The sequence below is a fragment of the Carica papaya genome, chromosome 5 (assembly GCF_054855325.1).
Source record: "Carica papaya isolate Zhongbai chromosome 5, ASM5485532v1, whole genome shotgun sequence".
NCBI classification, from domain to species: Eukaryota; Viridiplantae; Streptophyta; class Magnoliopsida; order Brassicales; family Caricaceae; genus Carica; species Carica papaya.
In genome coordinates, this window is record NC_142313.1 from 19,407,323 (window position 1) to 19,428,630 (window position 21,308).

Below are 21,308 nucleotides of genomic sequence, written 5' to 3' on the forward strand. Positions count from 1 at the left end.
GAAGGAGAAGGGATATATGTATTTGCAGCACAGATAGAAGGGGTGCGATCATACCAACACTAATACATCGGATCCTGTCGAACTCTGCAGTTAAGCGTGCTCCGGTGAAAACAGTATTAGGATGGGTGACCTCTTGCGAAGTCCTCGTGTTCCACCCGTCTTTTTATGGATGAGGCGTTAAATATTACGCATAACCAGAGCGACAGTCTGTCAGTATGAGTCGTGGCATTGGGACATTTTGCTTAATATTTTTCATGCATTCATTTATAGTCCATCACGAGATAAGAATGTCATTACGATTATCTTACATAGTAGAACAATGAAAATAGAGTTATGGCGGGCGGTCTGTTCATCTAAGCATGAGTCGAGATTCTTTGGCATTTTACTTGATATTAGAACTAGAAATAGAGGTGCGGTGTGTGTACACAACAAAATAAATGATGAGAGGGGAGAGGGAAGGAGAAGTGGTATATGTATTTGCAGCGCGAAATAGAAGGGGTGCGATCATCCCAGCAGTAATGCATCGGATCCCATCGAACTTCGTAGTTAATCATGCTTGGGCGAGAGTAGTACTAGGATGGGTGATCTCCTAGGAAGTTCCCATGTTGCACCCTTCTTTTTTTAGATGGGGCGTTAAATGTTATGCAGTACTAGAGAGACAGTCGCCGGTTAATTCGCAAACGTGAGCCACGACGCCGGAGCATTTTGCTTAATATTATTCGTGCATTCAATTATAGCCCACCACGTGATAAGATTATTATTACGAGCATCTTACATAGTAGAACAACAAAAAATGAGATGCGACAGGTGTTTCATTCATATAGACATGAGTCGAGGCACCGGGGCATTTCGCTCGATATTAGAACTAGAAACAAAGGTGAGTTGCGCGCACAACGAAACAAATGACAGGAAGGGAGAGGGAAGGAGAAGTGGTATATGTCTTTGCGGCACAAATTAGAAGGGGTGCGATCATACCAGCACTAGTTCACCGGATCCTATAAGAACTCCACAGTCAAGCATGCTTGAGCAAGAGTAGTAGTAGGATGGGTGACCTCTTGGGAAGTATTCGTATTGCACCCTTCTTTTTGTAGACGGGGTATTAAATGTTATGCGGGACCAGAGCGACGGTCTGGTGGTTCATTCACAAATGTGAGTCACAGTGCTGGAACATTTTGCTTAATATTTTTCATGCATTCAATTAAAGCCCATCACGTGTTGAGAGTGTCATTGCGAGCATCTTACATAGTAGAACAATGAAAAAGGAGGTGCAGCGGGTGTTTCATATAGACATGAGTCGAGGCGTCGGGGCATTTCGCTCGATATTAGAACTAGAAGCAAAGGTGAGTTGCGCCCACAGCGAAATAAATGATGGGAAGGGAGAGGGAAGGGTAGTCTTCCTACCATACAAGCCTCTTTTTTCTAGTGCGTTAAGCTTCGTCAGAAGCAAGCAAGACGAGGTCGCTCTACTTCATAGACAAAGCTCGTGTAGTACTTGCCCCTCTCTCGTCAGGGGCTTATACACTCCACTCGCTGTCTACTAAATGAGCGTTAGAGCGAGCGAGAAGGGGTATATGTATTTGCGGCACAAACTAAAACGATTGCGATCATACCAGCACTAGTTCACTGGATCTAATCAGAACTCTGCAGTCAAGCGTTCTTGGGCGAGAGTAGTACTAGGATGCGTGACCTTCTGGGAATTGCTCGTGTTGCACTCTTCTTTCTACAGATGGGGCATTAAATGTTACGCGGGACCAGAGCGACGGTCCGTCGGGGCATTTTGCTTAATATTTTTTGCACATTCAATTAAAACTAATCACGTGATAAGAGTGTCATTGCGAGCACCTTACATAATATAACACAAAAAATAAGGTGCGGTGGGCAATCCGTTCATATGGGCATGAGTCAAGGCACCGGGGCATTTTGTTTAATATTAAAACTAGTAGAAGAGGTGAGGTATGAGCACAGCGAATCAAATGACGGGAGGGTAGAGGGACGGAGAAGGGGCATATGTATTTGCGGTGCAAACAAGAAAGGGTGCGATCATACCAGCACTAGTTCACCGGATTCCATCAAAACTCTGCAGTTATGCGTGCTTGGGCGAGAGTAATACTAGGATGGGTTACCTCCTGGGAAGCTCTCGACTCTCGTGTTGCATCCTTCTTTTTTTAGACTGGGCGTTAAACATTACGTGGGATCGGAGCGACAGTCCACTAGTTCATTCCCAAAAGTGAGTCACGGCGAAAGGGCATTTTTTTAATATTTTTCGCGCATTCAATTAAAGCCCATCACCTGATAAGAGTGTCTGCGAGCATATTACATAGTAAAACAACAAAAAATGAGGTACGGCGCTATCCGTTCACATGGGCATTAGTGGAGGCGCCGGAGTATTTTGCTTGATATTAGAATTAGATGCAGAGGTAAGGTGCGCGCATAGTGAAACTAACAACGAGAGGGGACAAGGAAGGAGAAGGGGTATATGTACTTTTGGCGCAAACTAGAACATGTACGATCATACCAGTACTAATTCACCGGATCGCATCTGAACTCCGTAGTTAAGTGTGCTTGGGTAAGACTAGTACTAGGATAGGTGATCTCCTAGGAAGTTCTCGTGTTGCACCCTTCTTTTTGTAGACGGAGCGTTAAACATTCAACTGGACCAGAGTGATGGTCTGCCGGTTCATTTGCAAATGTGAGTCACGGCACCTGAGCATTTTTCTTAATATTTTTCCAGCATTCAATTAAAGCCCATCACGTTATGAGAGTGTCATTGCGAGCATCTTAAATAGTAGAACAACAAAAAATGAGAGGCAGCGGGCGATCCGTTCATATGGGCATGAGTCGAGATGGGTCGTTCGATGTTACGAGCAACTGGAACTATGGTCCACTAGTTTATTCGCAAATGTGAGTCATGGCGTTGGGGCATTTTACTTGATATTAGAACGAGAAAGAGAAGTGCAGTGTGCACGCACAAGAAAACAAATGGCGGGAGGGGAGAGGGAAGGAGAAGGAGTGTATGTATTTGCAATGCGGAATGAAAAAAATGCGATCATACCAGCACTAATGCACCGGATCCCATCAGAACTCCATAGTTAAGTGTGCTTGGGAGAGAGTAGTACTAGGATGGTTGACCTCCTGGGAAGTCCTTGTGTTGCACCCATTTTTTTGCAGATAGGTTGTTCGACGTTACGCGTGAGTAGAACTATAGTCTGCTGTTTTATTCATAAATGTGAGTCACAGTGCTGGGGCATTTTACTTGATATTATAACGAGAAGAAGAGATGCAATATGCACGCACAAGGAAATAAATGAGAAAAGATGGGAGGAAAGGAGAAGGAGTGTATGTATTTGCAGCGCGGAATGAGACAGGTGCGATCATACTAGCACTAATGCACCGGATCCCATCAGAACTCCTGTGTTGGGCGAGAGTAGTACTACGATGGGTGACCTCCTAGGAAGTACTCGTGTTGCACCTATGTTTTTACAGATAGGTCGTTCGACGTTATGCGCGACTGGAACTATAGTCCGCTGGTTTATTCGCAAATATGAGTCACGGTACTGGGGCATTTTACTTGATATTAAAACGAGAATGAGAGGTGCAGTGTGCACGTACAAAGAAATAAATTACGGGAGCGGGGAGGGAAGGAGGAGGAGTGTATGTATTTGCAGCGCAGAAGCAAACAAGTGCGATCATACCAGCACTAATGCACCAGATCCCATAAGAACTCCCGAGTTAAATATGCTTGGGTGAGTGTAGTACTAGAAGTGGTGACCTCCTGGTCGTGTTGCACCCATTTTTTTGTAGATGGATCGTTTGATATTATGCACGACTGGAACTATGGTCTGCATGTTTTTTCGCAAATGTGAGTCACAGCGCTGGGGCATTTTACTTAATATTAGAACGATAAATAAAAGTGCAATGTGCACGCACAAGGAAATAATTGACGGGAGGGAGGAAAGAAGGAGAAGGAGAGTATGTATTTGCAGTGCAGAATGAAACATGTGCGATCATACTAGTATTAATGCACCGGATCTCATTAGAACTCTGCAGTTAAGTGTGTTTGGGCGAGAGTACTACTAGGATGGGTGACCTTTGGGAAGTTCTCGTGTTACACCCGTCTTTTTCTTAATATTTTTCGTGCATCCATTTATAGTCCACCACGTGATAAGAGTGTCATTACGAGCATCGTAGATAATAGAACAAGCAAAACAGAGGTGCGGTGGGTGGTCCGTTTATCTGGGCGTGAGTCGAGACAACGGGGCATTTTGTTTGATATTACAACTAGAAGTAGAGGTGCGGTGTCCACATAGAATGAAACAAATAATGGGAAGGGGGAGGGAAAGAGAAGGGGTATATGTATTTGAAGTGAGGAATAGGACGGGTGGGATCATACTAGCACTAATACATCGAATCCCATCATAATCTGCAGTTAAGCATGTTTGGGCGAGAGTAGTACTAGGATGAGTGCCCTCTTGGGAAGTGCTTGTGTTACACAGTCTTTTCGCAAACAGGGCATCAAACATTACGCGCGATTTGCCGGCGTGAGTCGCCGCGCCGGGGTATTTTGCTTACTTTTTTTTGTGCACTCATTTATAGTCCACCACATGATAAAAGAGTCCTTACGAGCATCTTACATAGTAGAATAACGAAAAAAAAAAGGTGTGGCGGGTGGTCTTTTAATCTGGGCATAAGTTGAGGCGCTTGGGCATTTTGCTTGATATTAGAACTAGAAACAGAGATTCAGTGTGCACGCACAGCCAAAAAAATGACAGGGGAGGGGAGGAAAGGAGAAGGTGTATATGTATTTACAATGCGGAATGGAAGGGGTGCGGTCATACCAGCACTAATGCACCAGATCCCATCGAACTATGCAGTAAAGCATGCTTGGGCGAAAGTAGTACTAGGATCGGTAACCTCCTGAGAAGTCCTCGTGTTGAACTGTCTTTTTGCAAACAGGGCAGAAAACGATACATGTGATTGGAGCCACATTCCGCTTGCATGAGTCGTGTTGCCAGAAAATTTTGCTTACTATTTTTTCGTGCATTCATTTATAGTCTACCACGTGATAAGAGTGTCATTACGAGCATATTAGATAATAGAATAAAGAAAAATGAGGTACGACGGGCGATCTTTTCTTCTGGCGTGAGTGAGGTGTCGGGACATTTCGCTTGATATTAGAATTATAAACAGAGGTACGGTGTGCGCGCACAGCGAAAAAAATGACAGGTAAGGGGAGGGAAGGAGAAGGAGTATATGCATTTGAAGCACAGAATGGAAGGGGTACAATCATACTAGCTTTAATACACCGGATCCCATCGAACTCTGTAGTTAAGCGTGCTTGGGCGAGAGTAGTACTAGGATGGGTGACCTCCTGAGAAGTTCTCTTGTTGCACCCGTCTTTTTACATATGGGGTGTCAAAAGTTACGCGCGATCGGAGCCACAGTCTGCCAGCATGAGTGGCGACGTTAAAACAATTTGCTTAATATTTTATGTGCACTTATTTGTAGTCCACCACATGATAAGAGTCTCATTACGAGAGTCTTACATAGTAAAATAATCAAAAAAAGAGGTGCAAGGGGCCTCCGTTCTTCTGGGTGTGAGTTGAAGCGACATGGCATTTTGCTCTATATTAGAACTAGAAGCAGAGATGCGGTATGCCTGCACAGCGAAATAAATGATGGGAAGGGGGAGGGAAGGAGAAGGGCTATATGTATTTGCAGTTGGGAATGGGACAGTTGCGATCATACAAACACTAATGCACAGGATCCCATCAGAACTCTATAGTCAAGCGTGCTTGGGCAAGATTAGTTCTAGGATGGGTGACCTCCTGGAAAGTCCTCATGTTAAACCTGTTTTTTTTAGACGGGGTGTTAAATGTTAAGTGCGATCGGAGCCACAGTCTGCCGGTGTGAGTCACAGGGCTTGAAAATTTTGCTTAATATTTTTTGTGCATTCATTTATAGTCCACCACGTGATAAGAGTGTCATTACGACTATCTTACATAGTATAACAATGAAAAATAAGGTACGGCGGGCGATCCATTCATCTGGGCATGAGTCGAGGTGCTGGGGCATTTCGTTTGATATTAAAACTAGAAACAGATGTGTGGTGTGTGCGCACAATGAAACAAATGGCGGGAGGGGTGAGGGACGGAGAAGTGGTGTATGTACTTGCAGCGTGGAATTGAAGGGGTGCAACCATACTTGCACTAATTTACTGGATCCCATCGAATTTCGTAGTTAAGTGTGTTTGGGCGGAAGTAGTACTAAGATGGGTGACCTCCTGGAAAGTTCTCATGTTCCACTCGTTTTTTTGCTGACGGGACGTTAAACATTATGCGCAATCAAAGCCATTGTCCCTCGGAGTGAGTCACAACGCCAAGACATTTTTCTTAATATTTTTTGTGCATTCATTTATAATTCGCCACGTGATAAGAGTGTCATTACGAGCATCTTACATAGTTGAATAACCAAAAACGAGGTGCAGGGGGTAGTCTGTTCATCTGGGCGTGAGTCGAGGCGCCAGAGCATTTTACTCTATATTTGAACTATAAACAGAGGTGTGGTGTTCGCGCATAGTGAAATAAATAACAGGGGGGAGGGAGGAAGAAGGGGTATATGTATTTGTAGCGCAAAATAGAAGAGGTGCGATCATACTAGCACTAATGCACTGAATCCCATCGAACTCCATAGTTGAGCGTGCTTTGGCAAGAGTAGTACTAGGATGGGTGATCTTTTAGGTAGTTTTCGTGTTGCACTAGTACTAGGAGTGTATGTATTTACAGAGCAGAATAAAACAGGTGTGATCATACCATCACTAATGCAACGGATCCAATCAGAACTTCGCATTTAAGTTTGCTTGGGCGAGAGTAGTTCTAGGATGGGTGACCTCCTCGGAAGTACTCGTGTTGCACCCATTTTTTTGCAGATGGGTCGTTCGACGTTACGTGCGACTGGAACTATGGTCCGTTGGTTTATTCAAAAATGTGAGTCACGGCTCCAGGGCATTTTACTTGATATTAGAACGAGAAGCAGAGGTGCAGCGTGCACGCAGAATGAAACAGGTAATTGCAGTGCAGAATGAAACAGGTTCCATTATACCATCACTAATTCACTGGATCCCATCAGAACTCTGCAGTTAAATGTGCTTGGGTGAGTGTAGTACTAGGAGTGGTTACCTCCTGAGAAGTTCTCGTGTTGCACCTATTTTTTTCAGATGGGGCATTCAATGTTTCGCGTGACTGGAACTATACTCTGCTTGTTTATTTGTAAATGTGTGTCATGGCGCCGGGGCATTTTACTTGATATTAAAACGAGAAGAAGAGGTGCAATATGCACCCATAAGGAAACAAATTACGGGAGGGGAGAGGGAAGCAAAAAGAGTGTAGGTATTTACATCGCAGAATGAAACATGTGCCATTATACCATCACTAATGCACCGGATCCCATCAAAATTCCGCAGTTAACTGTGTTTGGGCGAGTGTAGTACTAGCAATGGTGGCCTCCTAGGAAGTCCTAGTGTTGCACCGATTTTTTTCAGATGGGGCGTTCGACGTTACGCGTGATTGGAACTATGGTCCGCTGGTTTACTCGCAAATATGAGACACGACGACAGAGTATTTTACTGTATATTAGAACGAGAAGGAGAGGTGCAGTGTGCACACACAAGAAAACAAATTGCAAGAGGGGGGAGAGAAGGAGATGGAGTGTATGTATTTGCAGCGCGTAATGAAATAAGCGCAATTATACCATCACTAATTCACTGGATCCGGTCAGAACTTCGCAGTTAAGTATGTTTGGGCGAGAGTAGTACTAGGATGGGTATCCTTCTGGGAATCCTCGCGTTGCACCAATTTTTTTACAGATGGGTCGTTCGACGTTATGCGCGATTGGAACTATGGTCCGCTAGTTTATTCGCAAATGTGAGTCACGACATTGGGACATTTTACTTGATATTAGAACGAGAAGCAAAGGTGCACTGTGCATGCACAAGAAAACAAATGACGGGAGCGGGGATGGAATGAGAAGGTTTGTGTGTTTTTGAAGCACGAAATGAAACAAGTGCGATCATACCAGCACTAATGCACCGGATCCCATCAGAACTCCGCAGTTATGTTTGCTTGGGCGAGAGTAGTAGTAGGATGGGTGACCTCCTGGGAAGTACTCGTGTTGCACCCATTTTTTTGCAGATGATTCTTTCGACGTTACGCACAACTTGAATTATTGTCCGCAAGTTTATTCGCAAATGTGAGTCACTGCGCCGTGGCATTTTACTTGATATTAGAACGAGAATGAAAGGTGCAGTGTGCACGCACAAGAAAACAAATGACGGGAGGGGGAAGAAAGGAGAAGGAGTGTATGTATTTGCAGCGCGAAATTAAACAGGTGTGATCATACCAGCACTAATGCGCCGGATCCCATCAGAACTCTGCAGTTAAGTGTGCTTGGGCGATAGTAGTACTAGAATGGGTGACCTCCTGGGAAGTCCTCGTGTTGCACCAATTTATTTGTAGATGGGTCGTTCGACTTTACACGCGACTAGAACTATGATCTGCTGGTTTATTCGCAAATGTGAGTCATGTCGCCGGGGCATTTTACTTGATATTAGAACGAGTAGGAGAGATACAGTGTGTACGCATAAGGACACAAATGACGGGAGGGGGACGGAAGGAGAAGGAGTGTATGTATTTGCAGCGCGGAATGAAACTGATGCGATCATACCAGCACTAATGCACCGGATCCTATCAGAACTCCGCAGTTAAGTGTGCTTTGGCGAAAGTAGTACAAGGATGGATTACCTCATCGGAAGTTCTCGTGTTGTACCCATTTTTTTTCAGATAGGTCGTTCGACATTACGCGCGACTGGAATTATGAACCGTTGGTTCCTTTGCAAAGGTGAGTCACGGTGCCGGGGCATTTTACTCGATAATAAAACGAGAATGAGAGATCCAGAGTGCACGCACAAGGAAACAAATGACGGGAGGGGGGATGGAAGGAGAAAGAGTGTATCTATTTACAACGCAGAATGAAACATGAGCAATATTACCAGCACTAATGCAACAGATTCTATTAGAACGCCACAGTTAAGGGTGCTTGGGCGAGAGTAGTACTAGGATGGGTGACCTCTTGCGAAGTCCTTATATTTCACCTATTTTTTTGGGAAATCCTCGTGTTGCACCCATTTTTTTTAGATGGATCGTTCGACGTACGCGCAAAAGGAACTATGGTCCGCTGGTTTATTTGCAAATGTGAATCACGACGTTGGGACATTTTACTTGATATTAGAACGAGAAGCAGAGGTGCAGTGTTGTGCACGCACAAGAAAACAAATGACAGGAGCGAGGATGGAAGGAGAAGGTTTGTATGTTTTTTAAGGGCGAAATGAAACAGGTGCAATCATACCAGCACTAATGCATCAGATCCCATCAGAACTCTGCAGTCATGTTTGCTTGGGCGAGGGTAGTAGTGTATGTGTTTGCAGCGTGAAATTAAACATGTGCAATCATACCAGCACTTATGCACCGGATCCCATTAGAACTCCACAGTTAAGTGTGCTTGGGCGAGAGTAGTACTCGAATGGGTGACCTCCTAGGAAGTACTCGTGTTGCACCAATTTTTTTTCAGACGGGTCGTTCGATGTTACGCGCGACTGTAACTATGGTCCGCTGGTTTATACGCAAATGTGAGTCAAGAAGAGGGGTATTTTAATTGATATTAAAACGAGAAGGAGAGGTGCAGTGTGAACGCACAAGGAAACAAATGATGGGAGGGGGGAGGGAAGGAGAATGAGTTTATGTATTTGAAGCACGAAAAGAAACAGGTGCGATCATACCAGCACAAATGCAACGTATCCCATCAGAACTCCGCAGTTAAGTGTGCTTTGGCAAAAGTAGTACAAGGATGGGTTACCTTTAGGGAAGTTCTCGTGTTGCACCCATTTTTTTTCAGATGATTGTTTCGACGTTACGCGGGACTAGAACTATGGTCCGCTGGTGTATTCGCAAATGTGAGTCAAGACTCAGGGGCATTTTAATTGATATTAGAATGAGAATGAGAGGTGAAGTGTGAACGCACCAGGAAACAAATGACGGGAGGGGGAAGAAAGGAGAAGGACTGTATATATTTACAGAGCGAAATGGAATAGGTGCGATCATACCAGCACTAATGCACTAGTTTCCATCAGAACTCCGCAGTTAAGTGTGCTTTGGCGAGAGTAGTACTCGGATGGGTGACCTCTTGGGAAGTCCTCGTGTTGCACCTATTTTTTTTAAGATGGGTCGTTCGACGTTACACGCGAATGGAATTATGAACCACTGGTTCATTCTCAAAGGTGAGTCACGGTGCCGAGGCATTTTACTTGATATTAGAACGAGAAGGAGAGATGTAGAGTGCACGCACAAGAAAACAAATGACGGAAGGGGGGATGGAAGGAGAAAGAGTGTATGTATTTGCAGCGCATAATGAAACATGACGGATCATACTAGCACTAATGCAACGGATTCTATCAGAACTCCGCAGTTAAGGGTGCTTGGGCGAGAGTAATACTAGGATGGGTGACCTCTTGCGAAGTCCTTATATTTCACCTATTTTCTTGGGAAGTCCTCGTGTTGTACCCATTTTTTTCAGATGGATCGTTCAACATTACGCGCGATGGGAACTATGGTCCGCTGGTTTATTCGCAAATGTGAGTCACGACGTTGGGATATTTTACTTGATATTAGAACGAGAAGCAGAGGTGCAGTGGGCACGCACAAGAAAACGAATGACGGGAGCGGGGATGGAAGGAGAAGGTTTGTGCGTTTTTGAAACGCGAAATGAAACAGGTGCGATCATACCAGCGCTAATGCACAGGATCCAATCAGAACTCTGCAGTTATGTTTGCTTGGGCAAGAGTAGTAGTAGGATGGGTGACCTCCTGGGAAGTCCTTGTGTTGCACCCATTTTTTTCATATGGATCGTTCGACGTTATGCATGACGGGAGCTATAGTACGCTGGTTTATTCACAAATGTGAGTCACGACATTGGGACATTTTACTTGATATTAGAAGGAGAAGAAGAGGTGCAATGTACACGCACAAGAAAACAAATGACGGGAGCGGGGATGGAAGGAGAAATTTTGTGTGTTTTTGAAACGCGAAATGAAACAGGTGCGATCATACCAACACTAATGCACCGGATCCGATCAGAACTTCGCAGTTATGTTTGCTTGGGTGAGAGTAGTAGTAGGATGGGTGACCTCCTGGGAAGTACTCATGTTGCACCCATGTTTTTTGCAGATGATTCTTTCGACGTTACGCGCGACTTGAATTATGGTTCGTAGGTTTATTCGTAAATGTGAGTCACGGCGCCGTGGCACTTTACTTGATATTAGAACGAGAACGAGAGGTGCAGTGCGCACGCACAAGGAAACAAATGACGGGAGGGGGAAGAAAGGAGGAGTGTATGTATATGCAGCGCAAAATTAAACAGGTGCAATCATACCAGCACTAATCCACCGGATCCCATCAGATCTCTGCAGTTGAGTGTGCTTGGGATAGAGTTGTACTCGGATGGGTGACCTCTTGGGAAATCCTCGTGTTGCAATAATTTTTTTTTAGACGAGTCGTTCGACGTTACGCCCGACTGGAACTATGGTCCGCTGGTTTACACGCAAATGTGAGTCAAGAAGCAGGGGCATTTTAATCGATATTAGAACGAGAAGGAGATGTGCAGTGTGAACGCACAAGGAAACAAATAATGGGAGGGGGGAGGGAAGAAGAAAGAGTGTATGTATTTACAGAACGAAATGAGACAGGTGTGATCATATCAGCACAAATGCACCGGATCCCATTAGAACTCCGCAGTTAAGTGTGCTTCGGCGAAAGTAGTGCAAGGATGGGTTACCTTTAGGGAAGTTCTCGTGTTGCACCCATTTTTTTTCAGATGATTGTTTCGACATTACGCGGGACTAGAACTATGGTCCGCTGGTGTATTCGCAAATTTGAGTCAAGACTCAGGGGCATTTTAATTGATATTAGAATGAGAAGGAGAGGTGAAGTGTGAATGCACCAGGAAACAAATGACGGGAGGGGGAAGAAAGGAGAAGGAGTGTATATATTTGCAGCGCAAAATGGAACAGGTGTGATCATACCAGCACTAATACACCGGATCCTATCAGAACTCCGCAGTTAAGTGTGCTTGAGCGAGAGTAGTACTCAGATGGGTGACCTATTGGGAAGTCCTCGTGTTGCACCTATTTTTTTTCAAATGGGTCGTTCGACGTTACGCGCGAATGGAATTATGAACCGCTGGTTCATTCACAAATGTGAGTCACGGTGCCGGGGCATTTTACTTGATATTAGAACGAGAAGGAGAGATCCAGAGTGCACGCACAAGGAAACAAATTACAGGAGGGGGGATGGAAGGAGAAAGAGTGTATGTATTTGCAGCGTAGAATGAAACATGATCGATCATACCAGTACTAATGCAACGGATTCTATCACAATTTCGTAGTTAAGGGTGCTTGGGCGAGAGTAGTACTAGGATGGGTGACCTCCTGCGAAGTCCTTATATTTCACCCATTTTCTTGGGAAGTCATCGTGTTGCACCCATTTTTTTCAGTTGGATCGTTCGATGTTACGCGCGACGAGAATTATGGTCCACTGGTTTATTCGCAAATGTGAGTCACGATGTTGGGACATTTTACTTAATATTAGAACGAGAAGCAGAGGTGTAGTGTGCACGCACAAGAAAACAAATGACGGGAGCGGGGATGGAAGGAGAAGGTTTGTGTGTTTTTGAAGCGCGAAATGAAACAGGTGCGATCATACCAGCATTAATGCATCGGATCCCATCAGAACTCTGTAGTTATGTTTGCTTGGGCGAGAGTAGTAGTAAGATGGGTGACCTCCTGGGAAGTACTCGTGTTGCACCCATTTTTTTACAGATGATTCTTTCGACGTTACGCGCGACTTGAATTATGGTCCGCAGTTTTATTCGCAAATGTGAGTCACGGTGCTGTGGTATTTTACTTGATATTAAAATGAGAACGAGAGGTGCAGTACGCACATACAAGGAAACAAATGACGGGAGGGGGAAGAAAGGAGAAGGAGTGTATGTATTTGCAGCGCGAAATTAAACAGGTGTGATTATACTAGCACTAATGCACCGGATCCCATCAGAACTCCGCAGCTATGTGTGCTTGGGCGCGAGTAGTACGCAGATGGGTGACCTCTTGGGAAATCCTCGTGTTGCACCTATTTTTTTCAGATGGGTCGTTCAACGTTACGCACGAATGGAATTATTAACCGCTGGTTCATTCGCAAAGGTGAGTCATGGTGCTGGGGCATTTTACTTGATATTAGAACGAGTAGGAGAGATAAAGTGTTCGCATACATGGACACAAATGATGGGAGGGGGAGGGAAGGAGAAGGAGTGTATTTATTTGCAGCGCGGAATGAAACTGGTGCGATCATATCAGCACTAATGCACCGGATCCCATCAGAACTTCGCAGTTAAGTGTTCTTGGGCGAGAGTAGTACTAGGATGGGTGACCTCCTGGAAAGTACTCGTGTTGCACCCGTCTTCTTCTTAATATTATTCGTGCATCCATTTATAGTCCACCACGTGATAAGAGTGTCATTACGAGCATCGTAAATAATAAAACAAGCAAAACAGAGGTGCAGCTGGGGCTCCATTCATCTGGGCGTGAATCAAGGCAACAGAGCATTTTGTTTGATATTACAACTAGAAGTAGAGGTGCGGTGTCCACACAGAGCGAAACAAATGATGGGAGGGGGGAGGGAGAGAGAAGGGGTATATGTATTTGAAGTGAGGAATAGGACGGGTGGGATCATACTAGCACTAATGCATCGTATCCCATCATAATCTGCAGTTAAGCGTGTTTGGGCGAGACTAATACTAGGATGAGTGACCTCCTGGGAAGTGCTTGTGTTGCACCCGTCTTTTTGAGGACAGGGCACCAAACATTACAGGCGACTTGAGCCATAGTCCGCTGATTCATTTGTAAGCGTGAGTCGCCGCGCTGGGGCATTTTGCTTACTTTTTTTGTGCACTCATTTATAATCCACCATGTGATAAGGGAACCATTACGAGCATCTTACATAGTAGAACAAAAAAAAAATGGTGTGGCGGGTGGTCCTTTAATCTGGGCATAAGTCGAGGTGCTGGGGCATTTTTCTTGATATTAGAACTAGAAACAGAGATGTAATATGCGCGCACAGCGAAAAAAAAATGACGGGAGAGGGGAGGAAAAGAGAAGGGGTATATGTATTTGCAATACGGAATGGAAGGGGTGTGATCATACCAGCACTAATGCACCAGATCCCATTAAACTATATAGTTAAGCATGCTTGGGCAAGAGTAGTACTAGGATCGGTAACAATGAGAAGTCCTCGTGTTGCACTGTCTTTTTGCAAATGGAGCGTAAAACGATACATGTGATTGGAGCCACAATTCGCTGGTGTGAGTTGCGTCACCAGAAAATTTTGCTTACTATTTTTTCGTACATTCATTTATAGTCTACCACGTGATAAGAGTGTCATTGCAATATCTTACATAATAGATTAAAGAAAAATGAGGTACAGCGGGCGGTCCTTTCTTCTAGTGTGAGTCGAGGTGTCGGGGCATTTCGTTTGATATTAAAACTATAAACAGAGGTGTGGTGTACGCGCACAGCGAACAAAAATGACGGGTGGGGGGAGGGAAGGAGAATGGGTATATGTATTTGCAACCCGAAATGGAAGGGGTGCAATCATACTAGCATTAATACACCGGATCCCATCAAACTCCGTAGTTAAGTGTGCTTGGGCGAGAGTAATACTAGGATGGGTGATCTCCTGAGAAGTTCTCTCGTTTCACCCGTCTTTTTGCAGACGGGGCGTCAAACGTTACGAGCGATCGGAGCCACAGTTCGTCGGCATGAGTAGCGACATTGAAACATTTTGCTTAATATTTTACGTGCACTTATTTGTATTCCACCACGTAATAAGAGTCTCATTACGAGAGTCTTACATAGTAGACCAACGAAAAAAGAGGCGCAACGGGCCTCCGTTCTTCTAGGCGTGAGTCGAAATGACATTGCATTTCGCTCTATATTAGAACTAGAAGTAGAGATGCAGTATGCCTGCACAGCGAAATAAATGATGGGAGGGGGGAGCGAAGGAGAAGGGATATATGTATTTGCAGTTGGGAATAGGACAGTTGCAATCATACAAACACTAATGCACAGGATCCCATCAGAACTCTGTAGTCAAGCATGTTTAAGCGAGATTAGTTCTAGGATGGGTGACCTCCTGGAAAGTCCTCAAGTTGAACCTATCTTTTTGTAGACGGGGTGTTAAACGTTAAGTGCGATCGGAGCCACAGTCTGCCGGTGTGAGTCGCGGGGCCTGAAAATTTTGCTTAATATTTTTCGTGCATTCATTTATAGTGCACCACGTGATAAGAGTGTCATTACAAGTATCTTACATAGTATAACAATGAAAATCGAGGTACGGCAGGTGATCCATTCATCTGGGCGTGAGTCGAGGTGCTGGGGTATTTCGCTTGATATTAGAACTAGAAATAGAGGTGTGGTGTGTGCGCACAACGAAACAAATGACAGGAGGGGGGAGGGAAGGAGAAGGGGTATATGTACTTACAACGTGGAATGTAAGTGCTGCGATCATACCTGCACTAATGCACTGGATCCCATTGAATTTCGTAGTTAAGTGTGCTTGGGCGGAAGTAGTACTTGGATGGGTGACCTCTTGGAAAGTTCTCATGTTCCACTCGTTTTTTTAATGACGGAACATTAAACATTATGCACGATCAAAGCCATTGTCCCTCGGAGTGAGTCGCAACGCCAAGTCATTTTTCTTAATATTTTTTGTGCATTCATTTATAGTTCGCCACGTGATAAGAGTGTCATTACGAGCATCTTACATAGTAAAATAACGAAAAATGAGGTGCAGGGGGTAGTCCGTTTATCTGGGCGTGAGTCGAGGCGCCGGAGCATTTTGCTCTATATTAGAACTATAAGTAGAGGTGCAATGTTTGCGTATAGCGAAAAAAATAACAGGGGGGGAGGGAGGGAGAAGGGATATATGTATTTGTAACGCAAAATAGAAGAGTTGCGATCATACTAGCACTAATGCATCGGATCCCAACAAACTCCGTAGTTGAGCGTGTTTTGGCGAGAGTAGTACTAGGATGGGTGATCTTTTGGGAAGTGCTCGTGTTGCGGCCATCTTTTTACGGATGGGGTGTTAAACGTTATGCGCAATAGGAACCGTAGTCCGCCGGCATGAGTCATGGCGCCAGAATATTTTGCTCAATATTTTTCGTGCATTCATTTATAGTCCACCACATGATAAGAGTGTCACTACAAGCATCTTACATAGTAGAATAATGAAAAATGAGGTACCATAGGCAATCCGTTTATTTAGGCGTGAGTCGAGGTGCTCGAACATTTCGCTTGATATTAGAACTAGAAACAGAGGTGTAGTGTGCATGCACAGCGAAACAAATGACGGGAGGGGGGAGGGAAGGAGAAGGGGTATATGTATTTGCAGCAGGAAATAGAAGGGGTGCGATAATACCAACACTAATGCATCGGATCCTGTCGAACTCTGCAGTTAAGCGTGCTCTGGTGAAAGCAGTATTAGGATGGATGACCTCCTGCGAAGTCCTCATGTTCCACCCGTCTTTTTATAGACGGGGCGTTAAATATTTACAGTGTATTTATCTACAGCGTGGAATAAAACAAGTGTGATCATACCAGAACTAATGCACCCGATCCCATCAGAAGTCCGCAGTTAAGTGTGCTTGGGCGAGAGTAGTACTAGAATGGGTGACCTCCTTGAAAGTCCTTGTGTTGCACCAATTTTTTTACAGATGGGTCGTTTGACGTTACGCATGACTAGAACTATGGTCCGAAATTAAGTGTGTTTGGGCAGAGTAGTACTACGATGGTTGACCTCCTGGAAAGTTCTCGTGTTGCACTTATTTTTTTACAGATGGGTCGTTCGACGTTACGGACGACTGGAACTATGGTCCCTTGGTTTATTCGCAAATGTTAGTCATGGCGCCGGGATATTTTACTTGATATTAGAACGAGAAGGAGAGGTGCAGTGTGCACGCATAAGGAAATAAATGACGAGAGGGGGGAGGGAAGGAGAAGGAGTGTATGTATTTGCAGCGCGAAATAAAACAAGTGCGATCATACCAGCACTAATGCACCGGATCCCATCAGAAGTCCGCAGTTAAGTATGCTTGGGCGAGAGTAGTACTAGAATTGGTGACCTCCTGAGAAGTCCTCGTGTTGCACCTATTTTTTTGCATATGGGTCATTCAACGTTACGCATGACTGGAACTATGGTCCGAAATTAAGTGTGTTTGGGCAGAGTAGTACTATGATTGGTTACCTCCTGGAAAGTTCTCGTGTTACACTTATTTTTTTATAGATGGGTCGTTCGATGTTACGCACGACTGGAGCTATGGTCCCTTGGTTTATTCACAAATGTGAGTCATGGCGCCGAGGCATTTTACTTGATATTAGAATGAGAATGAGATGTGCAGTGTACACGCACAAGGAAACGAATGAGAGGAGGGGGGAGGGGAGGAGAAGGAGTGTATGTATTTGCAGCGCGGAATGAAACAGGTGCGATCATACCAGCACTAATGCACCGGATACCATCACAACTCCGTAGTTAAGTGTGCTTGTGAAAGAGTAGTACTAGGATGGGTGACCTCTTAGGAAGTTCTCGTGCTGCACCCATTTTTTTGCAGATGGGTCCTTCGACGTTACGCGCGACTAGAACAATAGTTTGCTGGTTTATTCGCAAATGTGAGTCATGATGCCGGGACATTTTACTTGATATTAAAACGAGAAGGAGAGGTGCAGTGTGCACGCAGAAGGTAACAAATGAGGGAAAGGGAAGGAGAAGGAGTGTATGTATTTACAGTGCAAAATCAAAAAGGTGCGATCATACCAGCACTAATGCACTGGATCCCATCAGAACTCCACAGTTATGCTTGGAAGAGAGTAGTACTAGGATGGGTGATCTCCTCGTGTTGAACTCATTTTTTTACAGATGGGTCCTTCGACGTTACGCGCGACTGGAACTATGGTCTGCTGGTTTATTCGCAAATGTGAGTCACGGTGCTGAGACATTTTACTTGATATTAGAACAAGAAGGAGAGGTGTAGTGTGCACGCACAAAGAAATAAATGATGGGAGGGGGGAGGGAAGGAGAAGGAGTGTATGTATTTGCAGCGCAAAATGGAACAGGTGCCATCATACCATCATTAATTCACCGGATCCCATCAGAACTCCGCAGTTAAATGTGCTTAAGCGAATGTAGTACTAGGAGTGGTGAACTCCTAGGAAGTCCTTGTGTTTCACCTATTTTTTTCAAATGGGGCATTCAATGTTAAGTGCGACTGGAAATATAGTCCGCTAGTTTATTCGCAAATGTGAATCACGGCACCGGATCCCATCAGAACTCCGCAGTTATATGTGCTTGGGCCATAGTAGTACTAGGATGGGTGACCTCTTGGGAAGTCCTCGTGTTTCAACCATTTTTTTGCAGATTGGTCGTTCGACGTTACGCGTGACTTGAACTATGGTCCGCTGATTTATTCGCAAATGTGAGTCACGGCGCCGACGCATTTTACTTGATATTAGAACAAGAAAGAGTGGTGTAGTGTGCACGCACCAGGAAACAAATGACAGGAGGGGGGAGAGAAGGAGAAGGAGTGTATGTATTTGGAGCACAGAATAAAAAAGGTGCGATCATACCAACACTAATGCACCGAATCCCTTCAGAACTCTGCTGTTTAGTGTGCTTGGGCGAGAGTAGTACTAGGATGGGTGACCTCGTGGGAAGTACTCGTGTTGCACCCATTTTTTTTTCAGATAGGGCGTTTGATGTTACGCGTGACTGGAGCTATGGTCCGCTGGTTTATACGCAAATGCGAGTCACGGCGTGGGGGCATTTTAACCGATATTAGAATGAGAATGAGAGGTGCAGTGTGCACACACAAGGAAACAAATGACGGGAAGGGGGGAGGGAAGGAGAAGGAGTGTATGTATTTACAGTAAACGAATGAGAAGGAGTGTATGTATTTACAGAGCGAAATAAAACAGGTGTAATCATACCATCACTAATGCACCGGATCCAATCAGAACTCCGCATTTAAGTTTGCTTGGGTGAGAGTAGTTCTAGGATGGGTGACCTCTTCGAAAGTACTCGTGTTGCACCCATTTTTTTGTAGATGGGTCATTCGATGTTACGTGCGACTGGAACTATGGTCCGTTGGTTTATTCGTAAATGTGAGTCACGGCTCTGGGGCATTTTACTTATATTAGAACGAGAAGCAGAGGTGCAGCGTGCACGCAGAATAAAACTGGTAATTACAGCGCAGAATGAGATAGGTTCCATTATACCATCACTAATTCACCGAATCCCATCAGAACTCTGCAGTTAAATGTGCTTGGGTGAGTGTAGTACTAGGAGTGGTTACCTCCTGGGAAGTTCTTGTGTTGCACTTATTTTTTTCAGATGGGGCGTTCCACGTTTCGCGCGACTGGAACTATGCTCTGCTTGTTTATTCGTAAATGTGTGTCATGGCGCCGAGGTATTTTACTTGATATTAGAATGAGAAGAAGAGGTGCAATGTGCACCCACAAGGAAACAAATTACGGGAGGGGGGAGGGAAGGAAAAGGAGTGTAGGTATTTACATTGCAGAATGAAACATGTGCCATTATACCATCACTAATGCACCGGATCCCATTAGAATTCCGCAGTTAACTGTGTTTGGGCGAGTGTAGTACTAGTAGTGGTGGCCTCCTGGGAAGTCCTAGTGTTGCACCTATTTTTTTCAGATGGGGTGTTCGATGTTACGCGTGACTGGAACTATAGTTCACTGGTTTATTAGCAAATGTGAGTCACGACGACATAGTATTTTACTGTATATTAGAACGAGAAGGAGAGGTGCAGTGTGCACACACAAGAAAACAAATTACAAGAGGGGGGAGAGAAGGAGATGGAGTGTATGTATTTGCAACGCGGAATGAAATAGATGCAATTATACCATCACTAATTCACTGGATCCCGTCAGAACTCCGCAGTTAAGTATGCTTGGGCGAGAGTAGTACTAGGATGGTCATCCTTCTTGGAATCCTCGTGTTGCACCTATTTTTTTATAGATGGGTCGTTCGACGTTACGCGCGACGGGAACTATGGTCCGCTGGTTTATTAGCAAATATGAGTCATAATGTTAGGACATTTTGTTTGATATTAGAACGAGAAGCAGAGGTGCAGTGTGCACGCATAAGAAAACAAATGACGGGAGCAGGGATGGAAGGAAAAGGTTTGTGTGTTTTTGAAGCGCGAAATGAAACAAGTGCGATCATACCAGCACTAATGCACTGGATCCTATCAGAACTCCGCAGTTATGTTTGCTTGGGCAAAAGTAGTAGTAGGATGGGTGACCTCCTGGGAAGTACTTGTGTTGCACCCATTTTTTTGCAGATGATTCTTTCGATGTTACGTGCGACCTGAATTATGGTCCGCAGGTTTATTCGCAAATGTGAGTCACGGCGCCGTGGTATTTTACTTGATATTAGAACTAGAACGAGAGGTGCAGTGCGCACGCACAAGGAAACAAATGATGGGAGGGGGAAGAAAGGAGGAGTGTATGTATTTGCAGCGCGAAATTAAACAGGTGCTGTAACACCCAAAATTTGTATTTTTTATTATTTAATTTATTTTAATTTTTATTAGAATTTTTTTTTAATTTTATTCTATTTTAATATTTAATTTAATAGAAATAAAAATAATAATAATAATAAATTAGGGTAAAATTATTTTTGGAATTTAATTGAAATTGGTTTTGGAAAAAAGTGGTGAAAATTTGGATTCTGGGGGTGTTTTTGAAAAGAAAATCGAAAACCGGAGGTCAAAACGTAATTTAAAAAAGTTGTGCCACGTCAGCAGCCCAGTCAGCAGCCCCAGCCAACCAGAACACGCCGCATGGCAATGACACTGACGCGGGAGGCCATGGGGGACGGAGCCACGTGGGCGATCTGCGTGTATGCGATCGAACGATCAAGATCTCACACGTGCGGACGGCCTAGATCTCACGCGCACGGACGGCCCAGATCTCACGCGTGCGACGGCTCAGATTGAATCACGCACGGACGATCCAGATCGCATCGCGATGGACGGCCCAGATTAAATCGTGATGGACGGCTGAGATTAAAAGGGAAAGGTTATAAATAACCTCACCCACACCCAACCCCAAACCCTAGCCGCTAGTACCCTCG

General features: G+C 44.6%; 27 pseudogenes; all 27 read left to right on the plus strand.

Annotated features, from left to right (window-relative positions):
• The first annotated feature begins 496 nt into the window (after window positions 1-496).
• Window positions 497-614, plus strand: LOC148254472 (5S ribosomal RNA; annotated as a pseudogene).
• Window positions 615-961: 347 nt separating this feature from the next.
• On the plus strand, window positions 962-1,080 carry LOC148254473 (5S ribosomal RNA; annotated as a pseudogene).
• A 516-nt stretch (window positions 1,081-1,596) lies between these two features.
• On the plus strand, window positions 1,597-1,715 carry LOC148254474 (5S ribosomal RNA; annotated as a pseudogene).
• Window positions 1,716-2,032: 317 nt separating this feature from the next.
• On the plus strand, window positions 2,033-2,158 carry LOC148254475 (5S ribosomal RNA; annotated as a pseudogene).
• Window positions 2,159-3,038: 880 nt separating this feature from the next.
• Window positions 3,039-3,157, plus strand: LOC148254476 (5S ribosomal RNA; annotated as a pseudogene).
• An 839-nt stretch (window positions 3,158-3,996) lies between these two features.
• Window positions 3,997-4,114, plus strand: LOC148254477 (5S ribosomal RNA; annotated as a pseudogene).
• Window positions 4,115-5,275: 1,161 nt separating this feature from the next.
• On the plus strand, window positions 5,276-5,393 carry LOC148254478 (5S ribosomal RNA; annotated as a pseudogene).
• A 2,663-nt stretch (window positions 5,394-8,056) lies between these two features.
• On the plus strand, window positions 8,057-8,175 carry LOC148254479 (5S ribosomal RNA; annotated as a pseudogene).
• A 205-nt stretch (window positions 8,176-8,380) lies between these two features.
• On the plus strand, window positions 8,381-8,499 carry LOC148254480 (5S ribosomal RNA; annotated as a pseudogene).
• Window positions 8,500-8,704: 205 nt separating this feature from the next.
• Window positions 8,705-8,823, plus strand: LOC148254481 (5S ribosomal RNA; annotated as a pseudogene).
• Window positions 8,824-9,491: 668 nt separating this feature from the next.
• Window positions 9,492-9,610, plus strand: LOC148254482 (5S ribosomal RNA; annotated as a pseudogene).
• A 205-nt stretch (window positions 9,611-9,815) lies between these two features.
• LOC148254483 (5S ribosomal RNA) lies at window positions 9,816-9,934 on the plus strand (annotated as a pseudogene).
• Window positions 9,935-10,139: 205 nt separating this feature from the next.
• LOC148254484 (5S ribosomal RNA) lies at window positions 10,140-10,258 on the plus strand (annotated as a pseudogene).
• A 560-nt stretch (window positions 10,259-10,818) lies between these two features.
• LOC148254485 (5S ribosomal RNA) lies at window positions 10,819-10,937 on the plus strand (annotated as a pseudogene).
• A 205-nt stretch (window positions 10,938-11,142) lies between these two features.
• On the plus strand, window positions 11,143-11,261 carry LOC148254486 (5S ribosomal RNA; annotated as a pseudogene).
• A 203-nt stretch (window positions 11,262-11,464) lies between these two features.
• On the plus strand, window positions 11,465-11,583 carry LOC148254487 (5S ribosomal RNA; annotated as a pseudogene).
• Window positions 11,584-11,789: 206 nt separating this feature from the next.
• LOC148254488 (5S ribosomal RNA) lies at window positions 11,790-11,908 on the plus strand (annotated as a pseudogene).
• A 205-nt stretch (window positions 11,909-12,113) lies between these two features.
• On the plus strand, window positions 12,114-12,232 carry LOC148254489 (5S ribosomal RNA; annotated as a pseudogene).
• Window positions 12,233-12,792: 560 nt separating this feature from the next.
• Window positions 12,793-12,911, plus strand: LOC148254490 (5S ribosomal RNA; annotated as a pseudogene).
• A 205-nt stretch (window positions 12,912-13,116) lies between these two features.
• Window positions 13,117-13,235, plus strand: LOC148254491 (5S ribosomal RNA; annotated as a pseudogene).
• Window positions 13,236-13,439: 204 nt separating this feature from the next.
• LOC148254492 (5S ribosomal RNA) lies at window positions 13,440-13,558 on the plus strand (annotated as a pseudogene).
• Window positions 13,559-16,742: 3,184 nt separating this feature from the next.
• LOC148254493 (5S ribosomal RNA) lies at window positions 16,743-16,861 on the plus strand (annotated as a pseudogene).
• Window positions 16,862-17,189: 328 nt separating this feature from the next.
• On the plus strand, window positions 17,190-17,308 carry LOC148254494 (5S ribosomal RNA; annotated as a pseudogene).
• A 328-nt stretch (window positions 17,309-17,636) lies between these two features.
• Window positions 17,637-17,755, plus strand: LOC148254495 (5S ribosomal RNA; annotated as a pseudogene).
• Window positions 17,756-18,764: 1,009 nt separating this feature from the next.
• Window positions 18,765-18,883, plus strand: LOC148254496 (5S ribosomal RNA; annotated as a pseudogene).
• Window positions 18,884-20,060: 1,177 nt separating this feature from the next.
• LOC148254497 (5S ribosomal RNA) lies at window positions 20,061-20,178 on the plus strand (annotated as a pseudogene).
• A 206-nt stretch (window positions 20,179-20,384) lies between these two features.
• LOC148254498 (5S ribosomal RNA) lies at window positions 20,385-20,503 on the plus strand (annotated as a pseudogene).
• The last annotated feature ends 805 nt before the right edge of the window (window positions 20,504-21,308 follow it).